Source organism: Petaurus breviceps, unplaced genomic scaffold (genome assembly GCF_028583685.1).
Source record: "Petaurus breviceps papuanus isolate PSGF00001 unplaced genomic scaffold, PetGlider_PUasm1.0 186, whole genome shotgun sequence".
Classification (NCBI taxonomy): Eukaryota; Metazoa; Chordata; class Mammalia; order Diprotodontia; family Petauridae; genus Petaurus; species Petaurus breviceps.
Window position 1 is genome coordinate 47,155,278 of NW_027185798.1, and position 12,685 is coordinate 47,167,962.

Consider the following 12,685-nt stretch of genomic DNA (forward strand, 5'->3'; position numbering starts at 1 on the left):
GTTTAGCTGCCCTCTTTTCCTGGCTCACAACTAGCTTCCAGAATCCCATACCTTGCCATATCAGGAATCTGGGGAAGGGGAATTTGCAATTGGCAGGGTATATGGGAGGAATTTTAAATGGTTTAAAGCTTGGGGATTTTCAAATTCAGCATCAATAGGAAAGAAATAGTTCGGTTGACCCAGGAGGAGGGAACATGCCATAGAAATGGGGGGGGGGGGGGGGAAGGTAGGATGGTAAGATAAAGGAGAGAGAGATTGAAATAGATGGCAGGAAGTGGGAAGAAAACCTCCTGTGACTGCTGTCGAAATGCCATTTCCTTGAAATAATTTGGCAGGCAATTTCCCTAGAGTGGGCTCTCTTCTAGAATCTTAGCTTATGCTGAGGAAGATTTTTTTTTTTTTTTGGTGACCCAGCCTTGGTCATCTTAGTCTTCCATTTGGGAAGTGAGCAGGGATAGGGTGAGGCTGGAGTGAGGAGCAGGACCCCCTAAGAGAACTTGGGGCCAAATGAAGAGTTGTCCCCAGGGTAGAGGAAATCAGGATAATTGCCTTCAATAGCTCTGTGTGTGTGTGTGTGTGTGTGTGTGTGTGTGTGTGTGTGTGTGTGTGACAGAGAGAGACTGAGACAGAGACACAGAGAGAGAGAGACTGCTATATGCACAAGTCAGCAGGCAAGGTTGGGACTGACTGCCTAGAAACCACAGCTGTTCCTCAACATGCCCTCAGATGGCATGCTGTCCTCTTATAACACCTCTTCTTGTCCCCTTCAAGAGAATGTTCTTTTTAACAGGGTTTCTCTGAGATAAAAATGTTAAGGAGCTTGGATGGGGAAGTAGGGATGGGTCATACAATAGGATTACCCAACACCCCTCTTAGACATAGCCCTGGAAGCAAGTCTAGCCTGAGGGAGTCAGGCCTCCTAATGAAGCAATTCCCTCCCCAGCTTCGGGAAGCTGTGCTGTCTGGGCCACCCGGCTTGGGAGGGTCGCTCCCTTGCCTTACAGTTCTTGTACACTTAGGGTGTCACAGTGGATAGAAAGCTGAACTTGGAGACAGAAAGGCCTGAGTTCAAATCTTGTCTCAGACATCAACTAGCTGATTAATCTTAGGCTAATCACTTAGCCTCTCCCAGCCTCAGTTTCCCCATCTGTAAAATGGGAATTATAATAGTACCTACCTCACAGGGTTGTTGTGAGGATCAAATGAGATAAATCACTTTGGAAACCTTAGAGTGCTAAACATGGTGTCCTTCAAGACTTTTCGGTTTTGCTAGCTATTATTATTATCTCTGCGCCTACCTTCCCTCCACCCCTTTTCCTCTCCATTCCTCCACTGCCTCCTTCCTGCTGTCACCACGGCTCTGGCTGCTGGCACACAAAGTGTGCATGTTTAAACATGGCTGTGGTCAAAACAGCGTCTGCTGAGTTTGAATTCTTAGGAGGATGCTAGGAGCTGTTCAGAAACCTAACCCAAAAATCAAAAAATAAATATAGCTATCACAAAGTCCTTTGTGGTCAATTTTGCCCTGAGAGCGGTCAGTTCCCCTTCCCCCAGTCAACTTTGCCTTCAGAGGAATATACTCAGAAAATAAAAATAATTTTAGCTTTATCCTGAGAAAAATATAATTAGGAAGGCAAATTTTCTTTGGGGACGAGGGGGAGGTTTATAAAAACAGCCCAAATTCTAATAGAAATTTCTTTAGGGTTATCCATACATACAAATACCAGGATAACTAAAAATTGACTTTAAAAATTTGGACAACTGAGGGTGGGTTTGGAAGCAAAACGGAGAAAAATTCAGAACCTGAGGACTTTACCTGGAGTGAACAAGAAGAAAAGTGTGTGTTTATGGAGGAGACAAGGAGGGAGGGGGCGTTGCAAGGCTTAGGGACGGAAGCAGAAGAAGTAAGTCAAGAGGGACCCTTTATCCAAGCAGCTAAATTGGAAGACTCAGCATTTGATTTTTTCAGACTCTTGCTGCTCCTTTTAACCCAGACTGTGAGGTCCAAGGGAAGAATGAGAAAAGCAAGAGAATTGAATGGGGATGTAGTAGAAGGAGATACAGGTGAGAGGCGGAGCCTTGCAGATTGGGACCAGGTCATTCAAGGGTAAGAGGGCAAACTTTAGCTAAGGGGAATGACAAGTAATCAAGAAAACTGAAGCCTCAATCCTTAGCAGTGGCATGACTTAGGGAAGCAGGGTGAAGAGCATTTAGCAGAATCACCCTGGGTACAGCCTTAGCGGGGATGGGAAGCATCATATAGGAGCCACCAACCTCTCCATGATAGCCTTGCTTGAATGATGCTTCCTAAGGAATTCCACCTCTACACAAGTATAGCAAGCACCCTAACATACCCAGGATGGCTGCTAGCACAGGTTCTTTGATCTGCTTTTCTAAAGGAAAGCAACTTAAAAAGTGTTAACAATCTTACTTTAATCAATCAAACATATATCATTTACCTAGTTCAGGGGGGAAAAGTCAGCACCCTGAACTTCAGAGAATACAAATATAAGTTACAAGCAGACAAAAATACAGACAGAGAAAATAATACTATTCAGCAGACAGGGCTTCTAGCCGTCTGATCATTACATCCATAACTAGTTAATCACCAGAGAGAAGCACCAACATCTGGGTTTTCTAAGCCAGGGGGCTCAATGGCTGCCCAGAATCTCATCTGGCTAAATCATACAACTCTTCCCCAAGTGATCCCCAAAGCAAAACCTCACCTCAGAGGCATATATAGCTTTCTCTAGGGTCAGAGAACATAACCCTCCTTATCCACTTGACTGCAAAGTAACAAAAGTTGTGTCTTCCTGAAAAACAAGCCTCCTACCACAGGCCCCAGGTGAGCACATGCAGCATATTAGGGGGCAGACTCTATTTTCAAATCAGGAAAGGTCCTCAAGTTCAATTTAGGCATATTAAGAGGCAGGGAAGATCTTCCAAATTCTATTACCAATTACAAGTCAGCTAAAAGTTGTTGTTCGTCTTTCATTCTCAAAGAGGACCGTGGCATCAGGAAGATGATGCCATGACTTGCAAGTGAATTGGATTTAATTGAGGGAGGGCTGTGCAAGGTCATCATCCTCACTTTCTCCTCCAGAACCTTCTGGGTCCAGTGTCAAGATATAGATCAGAATGACTGGAGATGGCCCCATCGGCTAAAAGCACTGTCCTAAGTCCCTAGCCTGAACCAATCACTTGGCATTGGATAACCAATCTTGTCTTAGGGTCTGGAAATCATCAATTCTCACCACGGGCTGGGAGTGTCAGAAAGGTCCTGAGGGATAATAATGACTCACATTAAGTGAAAGCCTCCTATTACATGTTTACATAGTGCCTCCTTCATACAACTGTGAAGTAGGCAGTACAATTATTATCTGTTCCACTTTTTAGATGAGGCATGTGAGGCTAATTATTTGCCTATGGTCACACAGTCAGTAAGTGTCTGAGCTGGGGTTTGAACCATGACTTCAAGTCTAACACACTAAACCCAGTCAGATCTATAGAATGTGCTGATTTCAATTCAACCATAGGAAAAAGAGTGGCATGGGCTCCTATCACCACTGGAGAGTAGAAGCCAGGTGGCTTCTTGTTGGGGATATCATGGACAGGATTCATGATTTGGGTAAAAGTTTGGAGAGATGACCATTCCAATTCCAGCAGCCTGTGGCACGACTTCCTTTCCAAGCTCTTTGGTTTTGTGAACCCTGGCTATTCTGCTTTTGATTATGACAATGCTGGGCAAGGGGAATCCGCTGTAACTTGAGATCAGAGTCAGGAATCTAGCTAGGTGGCACCTGACCTCTGTTCTCAATCTTTGTTTCTGTTATTCTGAGAACAAAGAACCAGGGCCTTAAAAAGATCCCCAGTCCCAAAGGCTGCACAGAAGACTGAACTAAAAAGGTCAGAGATCTCCTGGACTGAGGAACTTCTATGTAAAGCAGAAAGAGCCCAGGGAGGGAAACAGATCATTTGTACAAAGGAAGTCTTAGCTAGCATCTGCTCCTCAGTGTGAATGCATCAACATCCTCTGCATTACAGATAACAGGCCCTAGGAAGCCCCAGTACAATATAATCTCTCTCTCTCCACCCACACACCCACTCTACCCTTTATCCTGCCATGATGGACACAAGGTCCTAAAGTGCCAAACAATGAAATCCAGCAAACAATGGAAGAGAATCTCGGCCTATGGCCTATGCCCTTACCAGGGGGTACAGAGTGGGTCATTGGAGGAAGAGAGTCTGGACACTGCCAGAACCTTGACATAGCACCTTTGGAAAATCCCCAGCCCTCTTTTGGATTTCACAGCCTCTGCTTCCTCATCTACAAAATGAGGGCCAGTCTTTAAGGTCCCTTCCTCCTCCAACTTTCTATGATTCCTCACTTCATATTACAGATGATCTCCCCTCGAAGAGTCAGGAAGAGTTCTCAGAGAATATAGATGAAGTGCTCTAAGTACTAGGTTCAGGAAGGTGAGGAGCTTCCTTCTGGACTACCTGCTTTCTGCCCCAAGTGAGTACCTCCAAGTTCTCACCTCTAGAGAAGAGGGAACATTCTCTAAGAAGCTTCCCAACTAGGTTTTGAGAAGTTCTTGCATATAACTTCCTCAATCTCCAGTCAATTGAAAATTAGAAAACTAGGGGCAGCCAGGTAGCACAGCGAGTAAGAGCACCGGCTCCAGTCTTGAGAAGACCTGGAGATTGAATCCTGGGCTCAGACAGTTAGCACTCACCCAGAAACACCTGGCCGTGTAACCTTGAGCAAGTTACTTAACCCCGATCGCCTTAAAAAAAAAATTAGAAAACCTTTTCATGGCCTCCCCAGACATGATTCCCTCCCAGATTCTATCCCTCTTCCCCCCCATTCACTTATACTACTTTATTCCTCTATTCTCTTTGCAGGAAGAAGCTATGAGAACTCGTGAACTCATGCTGAGTGCAGAACTCTGCAGAATCCAGCCCAAAAGTTAGTGGGTCAGCTTAGAAGGACCTTGACCTTGCCCCCAGGGCCTTCTCCCTTTCATTTCTTTCTAAATTTTATTGATCTCTGAAGCCAAGTTCCATAAATGCCCAAAGTCTCTAGACTCCTTGGGCTCAGAGATCTGTCACAACTGATCACCAACAATCTTCTTTAGCTGTTTTGGCTGATGCTACTTCAAGAGGATGCCTGCTTCAAGCACTTGCCCCCTCTTTTCTTTCTTATCACTGCTACTACGCATGTTAGACCCCAAAAGTATATTTTCTAAATAACTAGAAGCAGGCAAAACAGAGAAGGCAGAGTCACTAGACCTACAGTGTCAGTCAGTTGCCTGTTCTAACATTCAGTAGCTGTGGGATCTCAAGCAAATGATCTTACCTCCCTTTTTATATCTGTAAAATGGGGATAACACTCTGTCCAACCGACCTCATAGGACTGATGGGAGAAAGTGCTCTGTGTACTCTAAAGCACTGTAGAGATGTGAGTCATTGGGCTTTGTGTAGGGAAGGAAGAATAATAGGCAGAAATAACAAAAATAGTGTTGCTAGGTAAATAAGAGTTAAATCTTATAAAAGCTTTCTCCTCAGACTAAGTAGGTGTGCCTAGGCTTTTCAGCTCATTTCATTTTTAAATAAATTCCCCTGCTCAGTTGTTTCCTAGGAATTTCTCCAGCACTGAAGCCCACATCCCAGCTTGATGCTTCCTTGTGGCTTCTCCCTCCTTATTAGTCACCCCCTCTCCCAAACAAATATTGGCCCAGAACGATCTCTTTATACACACACACACACACACACACACACACATGCACATAGAACATAAACTTGGTATTCTTCCAGACACTTTACCAAATTTACTCATCCCATCTTTAATCGTAGGCTCACTCTCCATCAGGAAGCTTACTAATTGTTGGCAGATCCACCCTTTTGGGCTACTCACATTTAAATATGGTAGGCAGGAGGAGGACTCTCCTGATGAATTCATTTCCTACCAGCCCAGCTGATGAAACCACAGAATATGAGATAAACAGCAGAGACAATAATGTGCTAATTCTCTAATGACTGAACCCCACATTCCCGGCAGTGCTTCTCTACTTTTCTCAGAGGAGGCAGTCTCCAAGGTCACCAGGTTCTCTTGCTTATGAACCCTTCGGTCAAAGGGGGTCACCCTGCAGTGTGCTGTCCCTATGTCATTCACATTGAATGGGGATGAGATCAGACAACAGCTCATAGAGCTGAAAACAAGGCTAGAAAGAGCCTTAATAAAAATCATTATTTTTCCATTTTGTCTGTCTTGATGATGTTGGGGCAGGAGGTTAAGTCTTAGGACTTCCAGTTACTCCTTCCTGGAGGGGATAGAATTCTTATCTTCCTCACATTTAAGGAATAGAGAAGCCCAGACAGAGGAGTAAAAAAAGAAAAGTTTATATATTTATAAATGCCAAATCAATATGAGAAGCTGCCCAGCATCTGCCTCCTAAGCAAAGCTGCCTCCTTTCCCCCACCCCCAACTAGCCATTGGCTCTTGGGCCTAGAAGCAGCATGTCCCCAGCTTGTTGCACCTCAGGCCTAGCCACAAACAACATTCTAGGAGCAGCTGTTGATCTGGGCTACAAGGGTCCCCCTACTCCTTCCAAGCAGAGCAAATCTGTCCAACTGGTTAGAGGTCCCTCGTATGTCTGATGGGCCCATGTGTGCAGATGGACTTTGGAGAAAGGTTAAGGGCAGGGTGCCAGGCTCAATGGGAGAAGGTGGGCATGTCAAGCAATACATGGTACCAAAGTTTCTTGGTCTGCTTGCTGCTTTGAGGTTCTCCAGGATGCTGTTGAACTGCATGCCCATAAGAGTCAGGTAAAAAGGCGCTGTGATTGCATTGACAATCCTCATAATTGGAAGGCGTCAAGTGGATCAGGTGGTAATGGATGTACTACACATATGCCCGCTGGCATCATTGGACCAACTGATGGAAAGCTGGGGTGTGCAAGTGGGTGTGCACATGAGCAGGATTCAGCCACTATGTGTCTTCATAAAGTCTTCATAAATGAGCTCAACACCCCCCTGGCTGTGCCCATACAGAATTGGTATGTGTTAAGGGAGTGCAAAGATATGTCTATCCTCTGTTACCCCTTTATAAGATGCAAAGATGTTCTCCAATCCAAACTGATGGAATTCAAGGACAGCTAGACGTTGGATGGCCAAGGATCAGCCACCTTCCTGGTGACCCTTCAAAAAGCATAGCACACTTTTTAGGGAGCCCATTGAGAGTCTAGGCAAGAAACAGTTGTCAGAAATGTGAGCTGTATGAACTGAGAACAGAGATTTCTCTTCCTCTATCCCTCAACTATTAGCTGTAGGGATTTTCAACAGAGCCACTCACCCGGTAGGAAGATACCACACCTAACAGGAAGCAGGTCCAGTCAAAGCATGAGACTAGAGGAGTTATTTCAGTTCAGAGAGTGTTAATTCTTGTCTGTCAAGAGTTAGGCTTCAGAGAGGAAGATGCCCAGATAAGCAACCCTCCCATTAGAGATGCTGCACTGGGAGGGGGCACCATTAGAATATTATAAAAAGAGAAACAGCATTGAGGACCTGAAATGCTAGAGGTGTGCGTTGCCTCTGGGAGTACTCACTCTTCCCTTTGACGAGGTGAGCCTATGCTCCAGGTTTAGGGGGGAATATTTCGTTACTATTCATACTGTTATTTTGGTAAATTTCTTTGCTTTAAGATAATTATATCAATTGGCTGATTATTAAAGGTAAACGCACCACTTGGGGCTCGTGAGCTATATAGTTTTAAGAGTATAGAGCCACAGCGTATCTTAAACTTGAGGTAGTTCTCCCTTGGGGAACTGAGTCCAGGAATGAGGGTACTCCAAAGGGGTTGCTCCATATGCATAGTCTAAGTATCTACTAAGTAGATATCCCCTTCTTCTATCCAATGAGACCTAGGGACAAATAGAACTCAGATACTATTAAAATGTTCCCATTACTTAGGAAACAGAGTAATTCAGTATGCCACCCATTTTACCCACTAAAGACAACTTTTTTTTTTTTAAAGCAATTGGGGTTAAGTAACTTGCTCAAGGTTACGTGGCCAGTTATTTCTGGGTGTGGTGCTAAGTATCTGAGTCCGGATTTGATCCCCAGGTCATCCCGACACTGGAACCAGTGCTCTTACTTGCTGAGCCACCTGTCTGTCCCTAAGCGATTGGGGTTAAGTAACTTGCTCAAGGTTACGCGGCCAGTTATTTCTGGGTGGGTGCTAAATGTCTGAGCCTGGATTCGATCCCCGGTCATCCCAACACTGGAGCCAGTGCTCTTACTCGCTGTGCTACCTGGCCACCCCAACAACTTTTCATTACATCTAGGAATGCTCCCCACTCTTCTTCTCTCTGCTCTTCTTCCACTCCTAGTCATTTAGGGGACAGCCTCTGATGTTTTTACTACTCCTTCCTCTTACAGGAGCCCCTTTGATGGTCTCCTTAAGTTCATTTAAGACCCTGATTCAGAAAGGAAGACCCCAACAAGACTCTCTGTCTCTTCTTGATTGTCAGGATTTAAAAATCAGTTAAAAGAATATACTTTGAGGGACCATCTTTTACTCATCAAGTCAACCACATAGATAAAAAAAGAATCCAAAAGGTACACTATTGGAGGAGCTATAAACTGGTGCCATCTTTTTTGTGGGGATATCATATCAGATATGATTTTGGAGGGGGTAGTTTCAAGGGAATAAGGGACTGCTTTCCATGGCATGAAATCTCTTTCCCCTCATGCAGATCAGCAACACATCTACAAATTATGATCCTAGAGATATTCCTGAGGTACTGAGAGGTTAAATAGCTTGACCATGGTCCCAGAGCCAGTATGGGTCAGAGGCAGGGCATGAACGTGAGTATTCTTAACTCTTAGGCTAGGCCCCTATCCACTACTTCATGCAGCCTCTCAAAATAACTATGTGTGAGGCCAGATACAATGAGAGTTTTAAAATTGGCCCCAGTATAATAATATTCACATAACCTAAACCCCAGGACTCCTATGGGGAATGAAAATGCTTTGTAAATCTTAGAGAACTATAGAAATGCAAGTTATTATTAGGATTGACTCAATGATCTCAGGATTATGACTAAATAGCTAGGAATCTATTGAAAGGGAAAAGTTGTACAAAAATATGCATCATGTTACATACACTCCAAGACTTACTCTTGCAGCTCAAATTGGACCAAAGGATTAAGTTACCAGTTGAGGGGCTGCTTCTCCCCCTTAAGGTCCTGGAGATAATTCTGTGGGGATAGGGCAGGTTTCTAGAAACTGGAGCCACATTGGACTTTGAAAGACAAGTTTAGACACCATTTAGCCTGTACTGCACTCAATCAGTCATCATTCCTGTTTCCTTCCCACCTGAGAATGAGATTCTATCCTAGAAATGCACTGGGCTTTGACAACCAGTTTTGGCCTTATCTTGTTCAGTTATAGGCCTCTATCAAGCTTCTAAGACATCTCCAACAATAGCACCAGCCTCTTAACCCTATCCCAACTTCCATATCCCCTTTATGTATTTTCTTCCTCATTTGAATTTAAGCTCCTTGAGGACAAGAATTATTCTGTTTGCCTTATTTGCATCCCTAGTACTTAGTACAGGACCAGCATATAGTAAGTACTTAATAAATCTATCTATCTATCTATCTATCTATCTATCTATCTATCTATCTATCCATCTTTCTATCATCTATCTATTAATCTGTCATCTTTCTATCTATATGTCAAATTATCAATCCTCTACTATTATTCATGAGTCCCCAATCTGGTTATTCTCCCAATGTCATGTAACTATAGGTTATTCCCCAATTCACTAATTAACACCAATTAGCTTTTACAAAGGGATATTTACTGAGAAAGTATAGCAAAAACCAAAGAACACCCCCCAAACCAAGGGGCACACTCTAAATTCTATATACCCACACAGTCCTTGGGGAGAATGGACTAAAACTTAAAGTGATTTCTACAAAACATTCCTTATCCCAACCTGGGGTTGGGGGTGGGAGTCCTTTCCCCTTTCTCAGAGTCTCTGTGGAGTTCAATTCTGGCTGTGGTACAGATGAAGGCTCAGTTCCTTGCTGGGCTGGGTCAAAGAAGTCACTCCTCAGAGCTGACCCCTCACTAAACTCAGATGCTGCTGCTGCTGCTATCAGCAGTCTCTGCTACCACACAGGGTTATAATCTGATCTGTCCCATTTCCAAATGCTCCTGCACCTAAGATCAAGAAGGAATAGATACACAAAAGTCAATATAAACAGAGTGCTAAATGTATTCATGGACACACGGCAACCAGTCAGGGAGAGGGACTGATGCCCATCCCCTTCCAGAGTTCTTCTTGCTACAGTTCTTCTTCCTCTTTCAAAATCTACCAAAGAGAACAGGAAGATCCTTTGCATGCACACTTAATCCTGGCTCAGCAATAAATTAAAAGACTTTTCACTACCAGGAGGTGTCAGAGGACACATACTCTTGTTTTTTTTGGAGGGGGGTAGGTAGGGCAATTGGGGTTAAGTGACTTGCCCAAGGTCACACAGATAGTTTTTGTGTTAAGTGTCTAAGGTGGGATTTGAACTCAGGTCCAGTGCTCTATTCATTGTGCCACCTAGCTGCACCAGAGGATACATACTCTTGCCCAAAAGTGAGGGGAAGAGTCTCTCCATTATATATGCCCAGATATGTTCACCAAGCCTTTCCAGTTGTCAAATTAACTGCCCCCCTCCCTTATTAAAAATTTTGCTAACTTTGGCAAACCAGCCAGGGTGCATTTTTAGCACTTGTCTATGCCTTTAATTGAGAACAGTTTCCTGGGGTCTCTGAGAAGCATAAGCATTGTCTTCTTGCTAGTTTCCTTTTTGTCCTATAGGGAAGAAGTCTCAAAATGGTAAACCTGGCATAGATCATGCATAGCTACACATGTACAAGTAGAAATCACGATTTCTCTACTACAGAACAATGCAGATTCAATAAATAATATTTTACAATGTTTATCAGAGGCTACTGCTTGTTTAGTACTTAACAACATACTCTAAAATTCCTTCCCTAAGTCAAAGGTAAAGAAAAGACAAAGAATATCAAGCTTCCTATCTCAAAAGGAAACCTGATCCCTTCAGAGCTTCCCAGGTCATGTGAGGCTCTTCCTGCAGAGATTTAGGACATGGGGTTGACTGGTTGTCATTCCCTTACCCTCAGGTGAAAATCCAACTGATTCAGCTTGATGCCCGTGCATCAAGTACGTTTAAGTGCATCAAGTGCATTTAAGTACCAAGAGCTACAACATACAAGCACAGGGTCCAAGGGTGGAATTGGGGTGCCTCTTTTTCACTAAGGGCCCACATGCACAAACTGGGTTTAATCCTATAAAATTCTTCTGAATCTCTGCAACTACTTAGAACACTCATTTTTTTCCTTCAGGATCTCCATGACATATAAGGAATCCAACTAAAAGGCCAGCTAAAATCTTTTGGTATCCCTTTCTACACAGGCCACACCTTTGGAATTGTCTTGAATACTGATTAGAGTAACTGTATTAATAAGCACCCGAACACACCCAGGATGACTTGCTAGCAGAGTCCTTTGATTGCTTTTCTAAAGGAAAGACAACTTTAAAGGGTTTAACAATCTTACTTTAATTAACAGACAGATAAGCTCAAATTAGTAGAAGGAAGTGAGTATCCAAGAAAGAATCCAATAGACAGGGCTCCAAGTGTCTAAACAGAATAATACAACCACCTACATACACCACCAGACAGGGAGGGCACCAGCATCCAAGTAGTTAGGGGGCTCTTAACAAATGGCTACTCAGTTCCATCCAGCGAATCAAAAGGTCCTTCTCATGAGTGAGCCCCCAAAGTAAAATACCGACCTCCCAGTATATATAGTTTTCAACTAATAGACTCAGAGCCAGAAGGCATCACAACTCAGTGGCTCAGTGTCTAATTTGTCCAGTACCAAAAAGTGTGAAAACCTTCCTACAAGCAAGCCTCCCTCTAATCAAGCTTCTCCTTCAGTGAGTTCCTTCCCACAATGGGCTCTGTGTTACTCAGGATGTATATATTGAAATACCTGTGTACCTTTAGACCTGGGAATACGGCTCCTGTTCCAAGGGAAAAGGGGACACATGTGGTTACGTAGGTCTATTAATAGACAGAGAAGATCTTCCTATTCCATTAACATTACAGCAATAAAATTTTTCACTATTTGTTAACATTACAACATTACTATTACTATCTAATTCTGCTGACTTCACTTTGCATCAGTTTATAGAAATATTCCCAGGTTTTTCTGAAACCATTCTCCTTGTAATTTCTCATAGCTTAACAGTATTCTATCAATGCTCATATACCATGACTTGTTCAACCATTCCCCAATTGATGGACATCCTCTCAATATCCAAATCTTTGCCACTACAAAAAAGACCTGCTATAAATATTTTAGAGCACATAAGTCCTTTTCTTTTTCCTTTGAGCTCTTTGGGATAGAGACCTTGGAGTGATATTGCTAGGTATGCACAATTTTATAGCCCTTTGGGCAAAGTTCCAAATTACTCTCCAGAATGGTTGGATCAGCTCACAACTCCACCATCCCCTCTGGCATATGTAATTTTCCTTTCTTTTCATGTTAGTCATTTTGATAGGTGTGAGGAGGTATCTCAGAGTTGTTTTCATTTGCA